Source organism: Pan troglodytes, chromosome 8 (genome assembly GCF_028858775.2).
Source record: "Pan troglodytes isolate AG18354 chromosome 8, NHGRI_mPanTro3-v2.0_pri, whole genome shotgun sequence".
Lineage (NCBI taxonomy): Eukaryota > Metazoa > Chordata > Mammalia > Primates > Hominidae > Pan > Pan troglodytes.
Window position 1 is genome coordinate 14,887,856 of NC_072406.2, and position 18,783 is coordinate 14,906,638.

Genomic DNA, 18,783 nt, shown 5'->3' on the forward strand with positions numbered 1-18,783 from the left:
TGTAGTAACTGTTATTTCATTTACATTGAAAATTGGCTGAATCTTAAGTTATTTATTTATTGTAGAGTTATGTTATTCTAAGCAATTATAAAAATTATTTCCCATGGTGACTATGAATTTCATGTTTAGGAGTTTTGGCTGTATCTTCTATGCAAAGATATCTGAAGGTCAAAATGAAACAGCATAAGCATTTTATTTGTAGGTTTCAGAGTATACCACTGAATACAGGAAGTAAAGTCAGAGCTTGAAATTAATATATGACATAAGGTTTGAATTGGTTTATTTAAGTTTTCCAGTATAATATCAATTATTTTTTTCAAAAATAGCATCAGCAGTAAATATTTCCTGCAAAGTTATGGTTAGCACCACCCGGTGCATATACTTAGAAGTTCTAAATGGAAATATTTGTTAGGGAGACACGTGTTACATATTTGTTCTCAGGTAGCATGCGTAACTATCCTCATTAGTTTCACCCAAGGAAAAGATAAAATATTCATTGAGTATCAAGGATATGTTAAATACTTTAAAGTTACATCAGTTTTGTTTTCTTATTTAGTGTTACCCAAATTCCATCACCGTTCTTTGCCGTGCTGCCTGGGTCACTGCTACCAAATTCATGCCACTAACATTTTATAGCACTTTAAAGCAGGCAGTGAATTGCTTTGAAACCAAAATGGAGCACCAAAATGCTTCTTCAGCTAGAATTCGGGAATGGGCTGAAGCCTCAGAAGCTTCAGGGAGGCAGGAGCACATTAATCGAAAAACATTACCTGATGCAAAATGTGAGTCTTTTCCTCATCACAAATGTGAGATCTTGTAGATCATAAAGATGCAGAAAACCCTTTGCAGTTGACGACAGTTAAAAAGGAATAATGGAAAAGAAGGGATATTACCTATGTATGGAAGGAGGAAATTAGATTATCTACAAGGAGGTTGGGAAAAGTGTGGTTTTGACTCAGAAGCTGCCCAGGGATATGTTTGAGTAGTACAAGAATTCAGGAGACCCTGGACCCTTAGACTTAGCAGAAATAAACTCTGTAGGGTAGAACAGGGCCAAACCAGGCCATGAGAAGTCAGAGGCACTGCATGTGTGGGTGGAAGGCAGAGGAAGACACAGCCATCAAAGATCAATGACGTCCACTTTGAAACGTGCCCAGTGAGCGTTTGCTTGGCATTGTGTTAGGTACACAAAATAACTCTAAATAGGCATCAGGTCAGTCATTTTCTTAATGGAAAGATAAATAGAAGCTCCTTGGAATAATTTAGGGATGATGTAAGACAATCCAGTCATTAATAATACGTACACAAGTCATCCAAGTTCATCCCACCTGGGCACTGGCTGATGAGGTAGATGGGCACAGTTATATGGAGACTGAAGAGAGTGAGAAGCTACTCAGGGTCTTGCATCAACTCAAGGAGAGGTGAAGAGATGAAGGTTGGCATGGTGTCCACAGGGGACAGTGGCAGGCCGAACCAAGGCTGGGCACTGTCTGGAAAGCAGGAGGGGGAACAGTTGACTGTCCGGGCAGTGGTTCCCACCTGTCTAGCCTAGGAGGAAAAGCATGCAGTGGATGGCTGTGCGGTGAGGGGCAGGGCTGGGGCTATGGAATTTGACAGGTGTGGGCTCACCTGTGAGCTCTGAGAGTCAGGAGCCCACTTGGCAACAAAGGTAAGACAGACTCTCAGCCTCTCTTCTTCATCTGAAAAGGGAGAGGTTGAGATACAAGGTGTCACGAGGGCTGAATTAAACCAGCAGCTCACACTGTTCAGGATCACCCTTTTTACTCACATAGAGGTGTGGTTTAGGGACCCTTGCGCCGAAATTCTAGCATGGGACAGGAGGGTACCACCTCTTCTAGTTCCACGGCTCAGGTTCTGTGGGTTCTTTCTTCATTTTTCATTTCTCTACCCATATCCAGTGTGGTAGACATCGTTTTATGAAATTCAACAAAAAGAGGCATTTATTCTTTATGTTATCCCTCCAAAGAAAAGATATTTAAATACCATTGTTTTGGTATTTGCTTATTATGTACAGTAAGATATCAAATAAAATAATCTTTCTCAAATTTCCCATGGTAGAAAGTTACCGTGGCAACTTCAGTGCAAAGGAAGTTGCTGTGTATTTGACCTCTCATCTGTTACTTTCAGAAATATTGAAGGATTCGATATAAGGCCTCTAGAGACTTACAGACGGAGAACGTCCTGCCCCAAGATGAGCATATTTAGCTCAAGTAGTTTATTAGATCCAGGAAGACCTCTCTAAATCCCACAAAGAAGCCGATTGAGTTTTGAAACTCTTTTTTTTTTTCTTTTTGAGACAGAGTGTTGCTGTGTCACCCAAGCTGGAGTGCAGTGGCGTGATCTCAGCTCATTCAAACCTCCGCCTCCTGGGTTCAAGTGATTCTCCTGCCTCAGCCTCCTGAGTAGCTGGGACTACAGGCACGTGCCACCATGCCCAGCTAATTTTTGTATTTTTAGTAGAGACAGGGTTTCACCATGTTGGCCAAGCTGGTCTCGAACTCCTGACCTCAGGTATCCACCTACCTCAGCCACCCAAAGTGCTAGGATTACAGGCGTGAGCCATTGCGCCTGGCCAGTTTTGAAACCCTTGACAGGATTTCACCATTATATTTGCCAATATTTATTTAGGAAAATTTATACTAAAATCTTATTTTCACCGAATTGTGTATCTTTTAAAACCAATCTTTGCTAAAATAGTACCTAATGGAAGTTTTATTTTACTTTTTTTAAAAAAAATCACAAAGGAGACAGGGCTGTGTCCTCACATGGAAATAACTGAAGTGCTCAAGCCTTTCCTTCCTGGTGGGATCCCCCACCGCCACCCTGTTTCCAGGCTGGGTTTTTACGGAGCAGCTGACAGTCACGGGAAATAATCTACGGTTGAAATCAGGTTTCATTTATTTAAGCTCAGCAGGCTCTCCACATCTAGAAATCAGATAAATATTAATCAACATTTCCTTCTCTTTTTATGGTTTGATTTTTCCTTTATCTCTTTAACCCACCTAGAATTATATGATGAATAGTGTTAGTACATATTTTTTTCATAAAAATAATATTCTAGTCACATTTATTAAATAATTCAAGTCCTGTCCTGTTTTGTGCTGTTTCCTTTTATATATACAATGCAGAATCTGCTTAAGATAAGTTTTATACAGAAGGTGAGTCACTACAGAACAACAATGATGAGATTCTATGTATTAAAATAATTTGTATTCAATTTATTTATGCATGTTTTAGAACGATATTATTTTAGGGTTTTTTCCCCCTTGTTTTCTTGTTTTACTTTGCCTTGTCAGGACAAGTCCTTCTTTTTAAAATACATGTAATTTGAGAGAATTGTCCTCTTAAAAATAATTGCTCTTTCTGAACTAAATCATTGCATGACGCTTGAGTATTATTTTAAAAATTCCAGTAAAGCCACGTTTTATGATATTTTCCACAGTTCATTTGCATAGTTCAGTGAGGTTATTCAAGCTGAGGTCCTTATTTTGTTTATTTTGTAAATGGGTTCTCATGTGTTTTACTTTAGGCAATTTATTTTCTCTGGGTAGAAGAACTATTGAATTATTTTATATTTGCGAAATCCTAAATAATTTTTAAAGCAACACAAGACACAAGAATAAGGGGGAAAGCAACAGATTTGAAAAAGAAAAGCAAGAAACCAAAATCCATGGCTTGTGTTTTAGCTTGACCTGGCGATCCTTTGAGAGCGTTGCTTGCCGTGAACACAGAAGCCCCATGATCAGCTATGAAACGATTTGAAAGGAAGAGAGAGAAAAAATGGTCATTCTATGCCGATTATGTGATTTTATAGAAACTATGTAACTCAAACTTCATATTATTAATGTGGGAAGCAGAGAGGCCCCAGGGAACTGAAACAGCCCTGGCCTCTCCTTGCTGGGGCGCTCCACATGGGGGTCCTGCCCCTGCCCTCCCTCTCCTGCAGACGTTATCTGGCTCATGCGGTAACTTGACGAAGACCCTTGCCAGGGCAACTGCACTTCACCAGTGAGGTGTGAGAGCCAGCACTCTTCAAGGGGTCTCCTTCCCCCTTGACACTGTCCTCTAATGACCTAGATGCCTCTTCCCAGTGGCACGATCTGCTTGGTGTTGGTGGCAGGTGGTGTGAGCAGAGCACCTCATGGATCACCAGGGTGAGGCTGGGCCGGCGGGGAGACGCAGCAGCCTCTCATCCTCCAGGCACCAAGCAAGGTGGCTGCAAGTGGTCCACAGGTGAGCCCAGAGAACACCTTGGACACCTGAGATTTAAGTGACGTCTCACAGGCCAACGGCTGTGTACCTCCATTCACACGTTGCCACTTGTATTATGAAAGCGTTTCTCACATTGACAGGACTTGAGATAAAGACTTTCATTAAAATGATTGAGAAATTTTAATTTCAAAAAGACTCAGATAAATATTTTTTCAAGCTGCAAGTCTCTACTTCAGACATATGTTTCTACCTGATAAATAAGATATATCACTTCATGTAATAATGAATTGAAACAAAAATTTTATGTCGGTGGTTTTTAAATTATTAATATTTAAGATATTAGAAAACAATAGCATACACTTGTCTCTCTATCCATGCTAACTAAACATATTTGTATTATGCAATTTATTTTATTATTCTAATTCAAGAGTCACCTCAATAGTCTAAAACTCAAAATGAATAACTTTTGGTTAATTAGTTTGATTATGTTTTATTTACATGTTTGATTTTTGAGAATTCTCCAAAGTTCAGTACAGTGGTCATTAGCTACTTGTGGTTATTTAAAGTTGTGCAAATAAATTAAAATGAAATAATTCAAAAAATAATGACACCTACCCCACTTCCAGGGCTCAATGGTCATATGAGGCCAGTTCCTACTTCAGGGTTCAGCGCATCTATAGAATAATCTATAATCCTGAAAATTGCTACTGAGCAGCTCTGGTTTAGATAATAAGCAGTGTGGGAGATTGTAGTAGAGAAACAAAGTTTTATAACATTGCAACATTTGAAAAAAACTTTAAACTTGGTATAAAATTTATTTTCAATGTAATAAAGATTTCAATGTAATATTGGATTGCTAAGAGAAGAGACAATGATTTTCAAATAGAATTAAGCTTAAAAAAAGTGGTAACATAAATAGAGAAGGCCTAAGGTCACCATGTCAAGAAGGGAAAAGAATACCCAAACGTGGAGTCTTTAAAAAGGCGACAGATGGAACATTTGAAAAACTAGATGCAAGTGCATTAAAAACAATTTCTATTCAAAAGGCATTTCAAAGTATGACTTAGCAAAATTAACATCAGAAAAACTAGAAAATTGCAAAACAACTTACAAAATTAAATCCGCAATTTAAAGTTAGCTCATGAGAAGGGAGGGGGAAATTCCACAAAAATTTCCAAGTGCAGATGGCTTCACCAGGCAATGGAACCTAATACTTCAGTGGGGGAAAAAGTCCATCTCAGACAAATACACTGAGTGAATAAACAAAAAGCAAGTGAGGTGTCTGGACATATTTTAACAAGGCCGGTTCCTTCCTCGTGCTGGATCCTCTGAAGAGGAGCAGAGGAAAGGAAATTTATCTCACTCATGAAAGAGATGCAAAAACATGCGCAGAATTCACACACGTAATACGACCACAGGAAAGAGGATAACTCATCATGACAAGTTGGATCATAAGTGCAAGATCGGTTTATTAATTAAAAATCAATTGAGATAATCCACATTGTCACAGTAAATAAGTATAATCATATGAACATCTTGAGAGTTGCAGAAAAATTATTTATTCATGTATTTATATGCATTTTATAGCAGCATTGAAGACATAATGAGAATTACAAAAATTTAAGAATATTAAAGAAATTCAGAAAAATATATTTATGGCATAGAGTTGAAAAGAATTTCTAGACAAAGATACAAAAGCATAAGTAATGAAGGAAAGAGTAATAACTTATCCCTGTCAAAACTAGTTAATTGATAACAGACAACAGGAACAAAGTTGAAGGATATCATACGTAGCCAGAATCTTCAGTATCAATAACAAGTTAAAATTACATCAACTCAGTAAGGAAAGAAGAGTAACTAGTCAAGTTGCCCAGGCTGGAGTGCAGTGGCATGATCTCGGCTCGCTGCAACCTGTCTCCCAGGTTCAAGTGATTCTCCTGCCTCAGTCTCCCGAGTAGCTGGGATTACAGGCGCCTGCCACCACCAGCAGCTAATTTTTGTATTTTTAGTAGAGACAGGGTTCCACCATGTTGGCCAAGCTGGTCCAAACTCCTGACCTCAGGTGATCCACCCACCTCGGCCTCCCAAAGTGCTGGGATTACAGGCATGAACTGCCACGCCCGGCCCAAGGCCACGCTCTTTTCTCACATTGCACACACTTCTTTCTCATAGAACTTTCCAAATATAATTATTTACATATGTATAATTATCTAAGAGACTCCTACTAGACAGGAAGTCATCAATTAGTGACTTCCTGTCATGTTACATGCAGAGATGATCCTATTCTGTTACAGCACTGTTCAACCATTATCCAGGGAATCATTTGCCAAATAAAGTCTGGGAAAACCAAATCCACCTATAAACATTTACACGACACCCTTGAATATGTGACTCTTACACCAAGAGTACCAGGAATGAAAAGATAGGTCAATATTATATATAATTCCTAATAATACAAAAGGTTAAAAAGGAAAAATATATATATGAATTTTAAAGACATTTATTATTTTTGCTTTCAACACTATTGCCATAGAGATACTCTTACAGTATCTATTGATGTAATATCATTAAAATTTAGGGGAAAAAGTATAATATAGCTTGTAATTATTTCTGAGCTCACTAACTGTGCTCCTAAGAATAGTCATTGAATGGAGAGAGAGAGAGAGAGAGAGAGAGCAAAAGGGAGATTGGAGCTTACCATCAACAACACTGATGATGTTGGCCAGTAAAATAAATAGAATAATTACTTAAATTCTAGTAAAAGAAAAGAAATAAAATAAATTTGCTGATATGAAGCACTGAGGAGTTCTACATAAAAGAAATTTCTAATAAAAGAGAGGTACCATGCTTCAGGATGGGAAAATTTAATACTGCAAGTGTGGGAATACTTTTCAGTTTTATACTATAGTTTAAATGTCATTTCAATTCAAATTCAAATGGGATTATTTTTGGGAACCTGGCAAAATAATTTTAATTTCACCTATATTTTTTATGAGATTGTTCTTCATGACATTATTTAAAATCATTATTAACAACTTTTGCTCCAAGTTAGGTTTAAATAATCCACATGTTTATAAGATGAAATGTTATGTGGCTATTAAATTTAGATTTAGGCAATACAATATATTTAGTGGTAATGAAATCTTTTTACATACATAAACACTTACTCATTTTTACACCTAAATATGTTGACAGTTTTTACTTCCTGATGTCCTGTGTACAGGCGAGGTTTTTTTTTTTTCTCATTTGATGTTTCTCAATTTTTGTTAGCAATAAACGTAGATAACTAATGTATTGAGATGAATCAATAACACATCAAGAAGAGAAGAAAAATATCAAAAATATAATATACTTTCTTGAGCTCCTAGTTAAATGGATTAAGTAAAAAAAAAGAGGAAAAAACAAGTAAGCCTTAAATGATAGTATTACAGATGCTGTACATAAGATTATATTATATAAACAATTTTATGTTGATATGTTCAAAAATTTACACAATACGTAAAGAAATACATATTTCCATGCTTATGTAAGAAGTTTAATCTGTGCAAACTACCATTATACTTTATATTGGAAAAAAAAGTTCCTATTATCAGGAAGAGAAAAACCAGAGAGGTTTGAATAAATGAAAAATAGATGACCCCTACACTTAAATAAAAAGCTGAATATCCAAAAAATTCAATAAATCCTATTTCCATAAAATAAAATAATTCTAACTATTTTTTAAAAAAGTGCTTCCTTAGAAATACAGTTAAGTATAAGGCCTTGTTATAATCGTTACGCGTATAGAATCTTCGCTTTCATTTTCTGACATGGGCTAAGAGAAATTCCTTTGCTAAATAGTAATCCACTTCATCTCTGTTTTCCTGCTGGCCAGTTCTTGCGTTAATCTTGACCTATTTTATTGCTAAGCAGCCACGGACAGTGAAAACAAAAATGTAGATTGATTTTTCTGCTCTCTCCCTCAGTGCTGCAGGCTCAACAGAGAAGAATTCTGCCTTCCAAGGGTTTGCAGGCTACAATTAGAAAACAAAAAACAAAACAAAACAAAAAAACAAACAAAAAAGTTTCATATGGCATAACCATTATAATCAATTTTCTAGAGTAAAAGTTTTGTCTATTCTGGCTTAACATGACATGTATTTTAAGTTTTGTAATGTCAATGCCACACTTTCAGATACCGATTTATTCATTATGTATAGGCTAATATGTATGCATATATACTCATATTATACGGATACAAAATCCCTCAATCCTCAACACTATACATTTACTTTGTTTTTCCCTTCAGAGCCCAGAAGAAGGGCCATTCAGAGCAGGCACCACCTCTGATCCCCCGATATAATCTGGCCCAGGGTCTTCTGTCATACTCCCTTGCCATCTCTTAATGAATGACTTTTGTCCTCTGTTTAAAGTGAGCATTGTCACCATGTCTGTTTTCCAAGGGGTGAGAGGCCAGAGGAGGGCAAGCAGCTTTGTTGTAGGAAATAGACTCAGAATAGTATAGCGCTATGAGTCATTGATATAAAGATAAGACCCCAAATCATATAGGGATATGACCCATTGTTATAGGGACATGACACATTGTTACAAGGAAATGACACATTGTTACAAGGATATGACACATCGTTATAAGGATATGACCCATGGTTATAGGGATGCAACACGTTGTTACAGGAATAGGATACATTGTTATAGAGATATGACCCACTGTTACAGGTATGCACATTGTTATAGGGATACGACCCATGGTTATAGAGATGCAACGTGCTGTTACAGGGATAGGATACATTGTTATGGAGATATGACCCATTGTTACAGGTATACACATTGTTATAATGATATGACCCATGGTTATAGGGATGCAACACGTTGTTACAGGGATAGGATACATTGTTATAGAGATATGACCCATTGTTACAGGTATACACATTGTTATAAGGATATGACCCACGGTTATAGGGATGCAACATGTTGTTACAGGGATAGGATACATTGTTACAGAGATATGACCCACTGTTACAGGTATGCACATTGTTATAGGGATACGACCCATGGTTATAGAGATGCAACATGTTGTTACAGTGATAGGATACATTGTTATAGAGATATGACCCACTGTTACAGGTATGCACATTGTTATAGGGATACGACCCATGGTTATAGAGATGCAACGTGCTGTCACAGGGATAGGATACATTGTTATGGAGATATGACCCATTGTTACAGGTATACACATTGTTATAATGATATGACCCATGGTTATAGGGAGGCAACACGTTGTTACAGGAATAGGATACATTGTTATGGAGATATGACCCATTGTTACAGGTATACACATTGTTATAAGGATATGACCCATGGTTATAGGGATGCAACATGTTGTTACAGTGATAGGATACATTGTTACATAGATATGACCCATTGTTACAGGTATGCACGTTGTTATAGGGATATGGCCCATTCTTATAGGGATATAAACCATTGTTATAGGGATATAACCCAGAATTATATAGTGATACAGCCCATTGTTATAGGGATATGATCCATAATTATGTAGGGATATCACCCATTTTTATAGGGACAACCCATTGTTATTGGGATATGACCATGAATTATATAGGCATGTAAACCTTTATTACAGTGATAGTACCCATTATTATAAGGCTGTTACCCAGAATTACATAGAGATATGACTGATTGTTTTAGAGATATGACCCAGAATCGTATGGAGATACGAACCATTGTTATAGGAATATGGCCTAGAATAGCATAAGGATATGGCCCATTGTTATATGGGCATATACCCCTTTATTATAGTGATATTACCCATTGTTGTAGGGATATGCCCCATTATTAGAAGGTTATTACCCAGAATTACATAGGAATATGACTGATTGTTTTAGGGATAAGACCTATTTTTGTAGGGATATGATCCAGAATCATATAGGAATATGACCCATTCATGTAGGGTTATGACCTAGAATCATATAGGGATGTGACTCTTTCTTATAGAGATATGACCCAGAATCATATAGGGATATGACCCATTGTTATAGGGATATGACTCAGAATCATATAGGGATATAGCCCATTGCTATAGGGATATGACTCAGAATCATACAGGGATATAGCCCATTGTTATAGGGATATGACTCAGAATCATATAGGGATATAGCCCATTGCTATAGGGATATGACTCAGAATCATATGGGGATATGACCCATTGTTATAGGGCTATGACAGAATCATATAGGGATATGACTCAGAATCATATAGGGATCTGACCCATTGTTATAGGAATGTGATCCTTTCATTTAGTGATTCATCCCAGAAATCACACACATCACTTCTGTTCATAACTTATCAACAAGGACCTAACTGCAAGGAAACCCAGATGTGTAGACTCCATGCGTAGGGAAGTCCCAGAAGTGTTAATATAATATGAAATAAAGGAGGGAACTGAGTAGATTTGTCAAAGTAACACTGCAGATCAGCAGGTAAAATTACATGCAGTAAATATTTGGTACAATTTGGTGGCTAAAGGCAAAATTAAGTAAAATTTTACATTTCTGACTTATACTTTATACCAAAATAAATTCAAAGATGATCAAAGGTGTAAAAAAAAAAAAGACCCGATACATTAGTGGAAGTAAAAAGCAGAATAATCCTTTTTGTAATATTAATGTGACAAAAACAATCTATAAATGGTAAAGCAGTGAAATGTGCCTGCACACAAATTTGGAATTTCAACATAGAAACACACATATATGCACATAGAGAGGGAAAAACAAGTGACACCTTATAGAGAAACATTTGTAATATTCTTCAGAGAAAGAAGATTCATTTCCTTAACAGATAGAAGGTTCTTCCATGGCAATATATTCAACTGTGCGCATAACTCAACTCACTACAGAGGAATGAATGAGAAGCTTAAAAATCTTAAAGAAGAAAAAAAGAAAATGTCTCTAAAACACATAAACTGAAAATATTGCCTGTTTTTACAATCCAGTTTGCCAAGATCAAAACATTTTATTTTGTATCGTGTTTTCCACAGGTAGGGACACATGCGTTCTCTTCCATCATTAGTGGGGTTATAAATGGTGCCCTCTTTATAGGACATTTTGGCAGGTACCCTAATAACACACACTCTTGATTGAACAAATTTAGTATAGCAAGTTATCCTACTGACATATTTACATATGTTAAAAAATAGTAAATTACCCAAAGCCTGTGCGCCATATCAAAATATTAGGAACTATATACACTCTAGGATACTACACACTTCTCGTTTATCTCTCCTTCATCTCGGGTTTCTCCTTTCAATCTGATTTATTAATTCCTTGTCATCCTCTCAATGGTAAACTGTGCCAAAATCCAGCCCCAAGACTCCTTGTCTTCTTTCTTTCCTCCCATTCTTTTGAGGAGTCACCTACTATCATAAATAGTGTGTAATGCTGATAAGTCTCCAAATTATATGTTCATCCTGGATTCTTCCCTGTACTCAAGGTTCATATATCCAACTGATTTCTCTTAATTTCCTGACTGGTCCCTCCATGATAGTTAGTCCTAAGTGAATTGCTGATATTTCCAGCTCTGCCTCCTAACAGTGAAATATTTTTCAGTCTCGAAAAAATAGAACAATCTGGTCATGTACTTCAACATGGATAGATATTGTGCTGAGTGCAATAAAGCCAGCCACAAAAGAGCAAATAGCATATGGTCCCACTCTACGAACCACATAAAGTCGTCAAAATCATAGAAATGGAAAGCAGTGAGGTGGTTGCCAAGGCCTGAGGGAAATAGGGGGAATTATGGTTTACTGCAAGCCAAGTTTTGGTTGTGCAGGATGAAAAGAATCTGAAGCTCCGCTGTGCAGAGAGGGGAATGTACTGCGCGCTGCTGATCTGTGCACTTAAGAACGGTTAAGATGGTATAAAGTGTGTCGTGCCTCTGCTCGATTTTAGTGATACAAAGATGACAAGGAAAACATGCTCCCTTTTTATACGGCGTCCATAGAAAGATGGAGTAGGAGATAAATTGAACAAAGAAAAGTTAAGTGATTGCAATTCAGATAAGAACTATGGAGATGCAGAGAGTGTTATGAAAATTATCAACAGGGCACTTGACTTTGTGGCAAGTAGTCTGTATAGACAATTATTTTATAAGGGCTTAATTGTATGAATTATTTATAAATGTCCAATATACCTTTCTACTGTAATTGTTCAACAATATACTACATCATTTCCTGTGCAGTTTGTATCAGATTGTGCTGCCATAAGAATTTGGTGAAGAAAGACATACAGAAAGACAATCGCAGTGCCTGACATGGGCTAGGTCAGCAAAGAGTAGCTGTGATGTCTGGTACTATTGGTGGTTGCAGCCAGATGGTAGCAGCATATATTAAAATTATAATTTTTCTAGATGTTTAGAGCTGCAAAAACAATTATAACTCTTTTCCTAATCATGAACTATTTAATGAATTTTTCTCTGTGAAGAGCTTAGAACAGTGGCTGGCACATGACAACTATTACACTTATTACTCATGCTATTAACATTGTTACAATTATTATTACTATTGTTACAGGCATTCTTTAGGGAGAGACGTGTTTCTTGCCATTTCCAAACAACCAATAACTGCTTGTGGCTCTTTTTAAAGCAGTTTATCACAGGAAAATTCTGCATATGCTTCTGGTTTGCCCTGGCTGCGTCTCCATCTGTTACTCAGTTTCTCTGATGGATTCGCAACCCACATTCAACTGCCTTTTCAACTTTCAGAAGGGTCTTGTTTTTTGCATGACTCTTTATTTTTAATCATAAAAAGTAACCATTTTGTGTACTCATTTTTCTTTGTCCTACAAGGATATAGCATACTAACCTTTATTCAGTACTGAGTCATTTGACATTTGATTATTTTATTTATGGAACATCTCTCTTTTCGGGCACAGGACAACCAGCTGCTTAAAATCTTTGATATTGTCTTTGCCTCTGTCACCCTCCCTAGAGGTTGAGTTCTTTGTGCCATTTTCTTTTACACAAACAGCAGGATGTTGTTTATCCAGTAGGCGTAAATATGCATGTGACATGGCCTGGGGTGGCGGGGGTCTCACCAGAATGCAGACCCTGGATGGTGAGTGAGGTTGGTTAACCACCAAAGAACGTATGCATTCAGACATCAACATAATTGCCCCTCCTATACCTGTGGTTTCTTGAGAATAGTCAAATTTGGAGATATGAATTTTTGAATCCCACGTACTTGTTTACTACTAAAGTACAGTAATGTTTATTCTAAATACTCAGCAAAATATGGCTTCCTTTTAACGCACATTTTGAGTTTCTGGGTCAAATCTCAGAAACCATTGATGTATTAAAGTTTAAGTTAGAAAATGCCACAACAAACAATAAATCAACTAATTAGAAATCACAGTCATGGCAAGAATGGCCAGAAGATAGACAGGATGTTGCTATTTCTCCAACTGGGACAGAACATCTTGTTCGTCATCTTCCAACCTTTATGTCAGTTGGAAAATATTGATTTATGTTTCATCACTTTGTTTAATGATGTAAAAATAGAAAATATTTTAGATAAAATATTATTTATGCATTATTTTTAGATTTTCTTCTTTCCCAAACATTAGAACATGTGATCGCTGAGGAACCCCATCCCCTAGAGAAAGCTTTGCCGTGCATGAGATGAGATATATGCATTCAATAAGCAAATGAGCAAATGGCTAATTATCATTCATGGATCTATTTATCTCCATCAGAAAGTTGGGCCCTAAGAAACAGGTAGGATTGGTCGACAGGATGGTGGAGCTATGCCAGGTGGCAGAACGAAGATGGTGTATGGCAGGGTGAGAAAGGTGTGTGCGTTTCTGGGAGAGAAGAGAAGAAGACAAGGTATCCCTGGATGATCAGAGTGAGGGAGCTGGCGGAATAGAGCATTTCCAAAAGCCCTTTCATTGCTTTTTTCTCACTATGTGCAACATTTTACAACTTTTTAGGTGGCTTATGTTTATGGCCCAAATTGAAATGAACATGAGTGATAGCAAAATCCAACGAGAATTTCAAATTTAGTAATGTAGGAGGCAGAATAATTTTATTAGAAATTAAACACACACCAAAATAAAATATCTTGGCATGCGACAATGTTACTACGCATCACCAACATTAAAATCTGCCTTCTGCATTGTTGCTCTGAAGGTCTATATGACTCTTGAAAAATAGTTTATGCTTAATTCTGTGTTAATCTGAGAGAACGCCATTGCATTGATTTGCGACACCATCCATAAGGAACATAGACGTTTGCCTGATTCCAGCTTCCCAGAAGAATGTATTTGAGTACGACAGTCACACTTCTGAACAAAAATGATCTGTTGGGCTACATACATCATGACAAATAGTTCCTATACACCAGGTTGCAGATTTAAAATAAATTGACTGCTCGGTGATAAATTCCTGGAGTAGGAGAAGAGGTCAGTGCACATGAAAACACTGGTATAACCTCACCTACAGAGATACGGATGCTTCTCTACAGCTACAATTATTTCATAATGGGCAGGAGGGTTTATCAGGCTAAACAGACCATATGGTGAAATGAATCCTTAAATTGAAAACAGAAAGACATTTTTAAATTGTCAAAGAGGAGGTAAAGTCATCGACACATTTCTATAAAGCACAAGAGCAAAAAAATCTGAAAAGCTAAAATATGGCAAGGTAAAAAGCACACACGCACACACAGTTCAGAACCCTGCTGATGATAAAATTTGAAATTTAAAAAAGTACTTAACTTTTGACCTCCGTGGATTTAGCGCATGAGAAAATTAGAGAAATATGATTTCTGTGATGATTTAAACCACGGTTCTGTCTAATTATGCATAGTGTTTTGGTCATGTTTTGACAGCCCCAAAGAAGAAAAAAAAATAGCTTGCTTGATTGGCAGACAGCACAAATAGATAAGAAAACTCGGTCGTTGCCACTAGACAAGGTTTGTTGCCAACGTGGGCGCCCCTCTGTAAGGACAATGGCCTTTAAAAGACCATGTAAAAGTTGCACTAGGCTGTTGGTGAAGTTCAATCTAAAAGGGGATAAACATTCTAAATTCCTCGATTTTCTTTTTACTCTTAACTTCTTTTACTCTTAGAATACGAAGAGGAGAGCTCACTTGTTCATGATGTTGCCTTTACTCCTCTAATAAACACCTTACCTGCTGAGGGAAAGGACAGGTATTTGTCAATCTTTTGTTTATTAGGAAATAAAAAACCCACGAGCCCCAACTGCATGAAAAATAGGGAACTGGCTTGAAGATGGCATCTGCTCTCCTCTAATGTAATTTCTCCAGCTTAATTGCTTTCTGACAGCAATCTCTGGATTTTTCAGAAGCCTTCTGTCCAATATTTAGCCACAGAAGATTCTCCTAGAGCTCTTTCTTGGTGACAAAAACAGAACATTTAAATTATATGGCTATACATAACATTTTTTATGTAAGCATTTACTATTTTATATGTGTGTGTCTCTGTCGACTTTAGGTATATTAATCATAACAGGCTGATGGGTGGGAAGCCCAGAAATATCTTTGAATGTGCATCAGAAGTGAATCCCATTATCTTATCTAGAGCTTCATTAAATATACAAACCCATACAAAAGCAAACAACTCTGCTATTCCATCTCGATTTATGGAATTTGAAGTTTTTCTCTAGTACAAAGACTGCTTCCCATTAGAGTTTAGAAACTCAGAGAAATTGCAGATAAAATTATAGTCATTTGGAGCCAAAACACGTGCCCATGTAAATAATTTGATGAAGAAATATATAGGGACTTTACTTCTATTTTTTTTTTCTGTACAGAGAGTAAAAAATATTAGATTAGAAAACAGCACTTCTTTTTTTTAAAAAAAGATTATACTTTAAGTTCTGAGGTACTTGTGCAGAACGTGTAGGTATGTTACATAGGCATACACGTGCCACGGTGGTTTGCTGCACCCATGAACACGTCACCCACATTAGGTATTTCTCCTAATGTTATCCCTCCCCTAGCCCCCCACACCCCGACAGGCCCCGGTGTGTGATGTTCCCCTCCTTACATCCATGAAAAATTATACTTAGATCACATATGAAAATGGTACTATTTTTGATATGCTAGGTAAATAAAATATATTATTTGAAAAAAAGAAAGAAAGCACTTCTGTGGGCACAGAAGAATTTTGATTAAAATCACATCTGCTTTTAGAAGGAACTGGGCTCTTCTCAGAATTTAAATCTCTGTAAACAATCAAATCACTGTAGAGTTTTATCTTAGTCTTTTTATTCTGTCCCAGATTTTATTTTTGAGTCAACTCAGCTATATGCTGGATCATGCCTGTCCATTTCAGAATGTCGGAGAACAAAAAATCCGTGTTCCGAATTCCCTCCGATTTCAGGAACATTTGTACCCAATTATATTGATTAGTTGACATTCTGTTTAATATTTTGATTTCAGGGAAAATCTCTCTCTTTGATAGTGTAGAACCAGTGATGTGGTAATTCATTTAGTCTCTTACAGTATCATCTCATATGATATGGGTAAAAATACTATCAAGAGTGATATTTTGTGTTCCATTGTTTGTGTGTGTGTGTGCTATGCAAACATATGTGTGTATATGTAAATATATCACAATTCATTTATCCATTCCTCTGCCAACAGACACTTTGGTAAGCACCAAGTCTTGGCTATTATGAATAATGCTGCAATGAAAATGAAGGCGCAGATATATTTATTATTATTATTATTATTATTATTATATTGTATCTTATTATCAAGGTAGTGATTTTTGGGTAGACCAAAGGAAGGCAGTATTCTAAATAAAAAAAGCAACACAGAAGGAAAAGTACTGCATGATTTTACTTACGTGTGAAATCTAAAACAAAAGATAAAACTTAGATATGTAGAAACAGGGAGTAGAATGGTGCTTACCAGGGGCTGGGGCTGGGGTATGAGCACAGATATATGTCAAAGCATAGAAAATGTAAACTATGTAGGATGAATATGTTTTAGGAACATAATGTACAGCGTGAGGACTACAGTTAATAATATTGTAGTCTGGACATTTGCTGAGAGTAGATTTTAGGTGTTTTTATGACACGTGTAAAAGGTAACTGTAGCAATCACTTCACAATGTACCTGTGTATCAAAGCAGCGTGATATGCACCTTAAAGAGATACAATATAAACTAGTGATAATTGCACCTTTGTAATGCTGGGAAACACACAAATACACTCATAATCATAAAACTTGGAAACATTGAAATAGAAGAATTTGTGGCTTTGTACGTGATAAAATGTCTTAAATGAGCCGTTGATGACTTCCATTGATTTATCTTGGTAATCTGGATGGCTCTTCCCAACACCTTCAGCTTAAATTTCTCTACCTCTAAACAGAGAGTTGATTGGTTTGAGATCATGATCAGGCATGGTTATACAATTGTGCCGTCATCTTACTTTTGCAATTACTATTACATTTGTGGTGGTTAATGCTGAGTGTCAACTTGATTGGATTGAAGGATGCAAAGTATTGATGGTGGGTGTGTCTGTGAGGGTGTGTCCAAAGGAGATTAACATTTGAGTCAGTGGACTGGGAGAGGCAGACCCACCTCAATCTGGGTGGGTATCATCTAGCTGCCAGTGCAGCTAGAATAAAGCAGGCAGGAGAAGATGGAAGAGCAGACTTGCTGAGTCTTCTGGCGTTCATCTTTCTCCCATGCTGGATGCTTCCTGCTATAGAACATCATGCTCCAAGTTCTTCGGCTTTTGGACTCTCGGAATCACGCTAGTGATTTGCCAGGGGCTCTCGGGCCTTCGGCCACAGACAAGGCTGCACTGTTGGCTTCCCTAATTTTGGGGTTTTGGGACTCGGACTGATCCACCTACTGGCTTCCTTGCTCCTCAGCTTGCACACAGACTATTGTGGGTCTTCACCCTGTGACCCTGTGAGCTTTTTTGTGAGTGCCTAGGGAAAGCCCCACACACTTTAGGCAGAGGGTGCAGCTGCCTAATGTGTGAGCTGCAGGAACTGGAACGCTATCGACTTATGAATCTCTATAGTTTAAACATAAATGTCAAGAGCAAGAACTGTGGAGTCAAACAATCCCAGGGTTAGATACCATCTCTGTTCTTTGCTACATATATATTCTCAAACCACTTCCTCCTCTTCTCCAATCTTCCCTCTCATTATCTTAAAATGGGCTAACATCCATTGCGCAGGGAAGATGCACAGACTCCAGCAGTGAACGTGGTGCAGGGAGCCCCTGGGGTGTCAGCAGAGGAGTTATGCAGGTGCTGATGGTAGCTGCAGAGCAGAACAGGAGGCTCCACCTACGTTTTCCCCTCAGTTGCATCTGGTCATTGATTTCCTGCACTGCCTCACAGTGGAAAGAGGAAACACTTTTGTTTGAAGAATATGTGTGCCTTTATCTTAAAGGACTGTAGTGGAGAGGTCTTAGACAATTCTATTCATCTATATGGCCTTGTTTTCTTATCTGCAGAAACTATTACTAGTATCTGTACCTCATCGAGTCT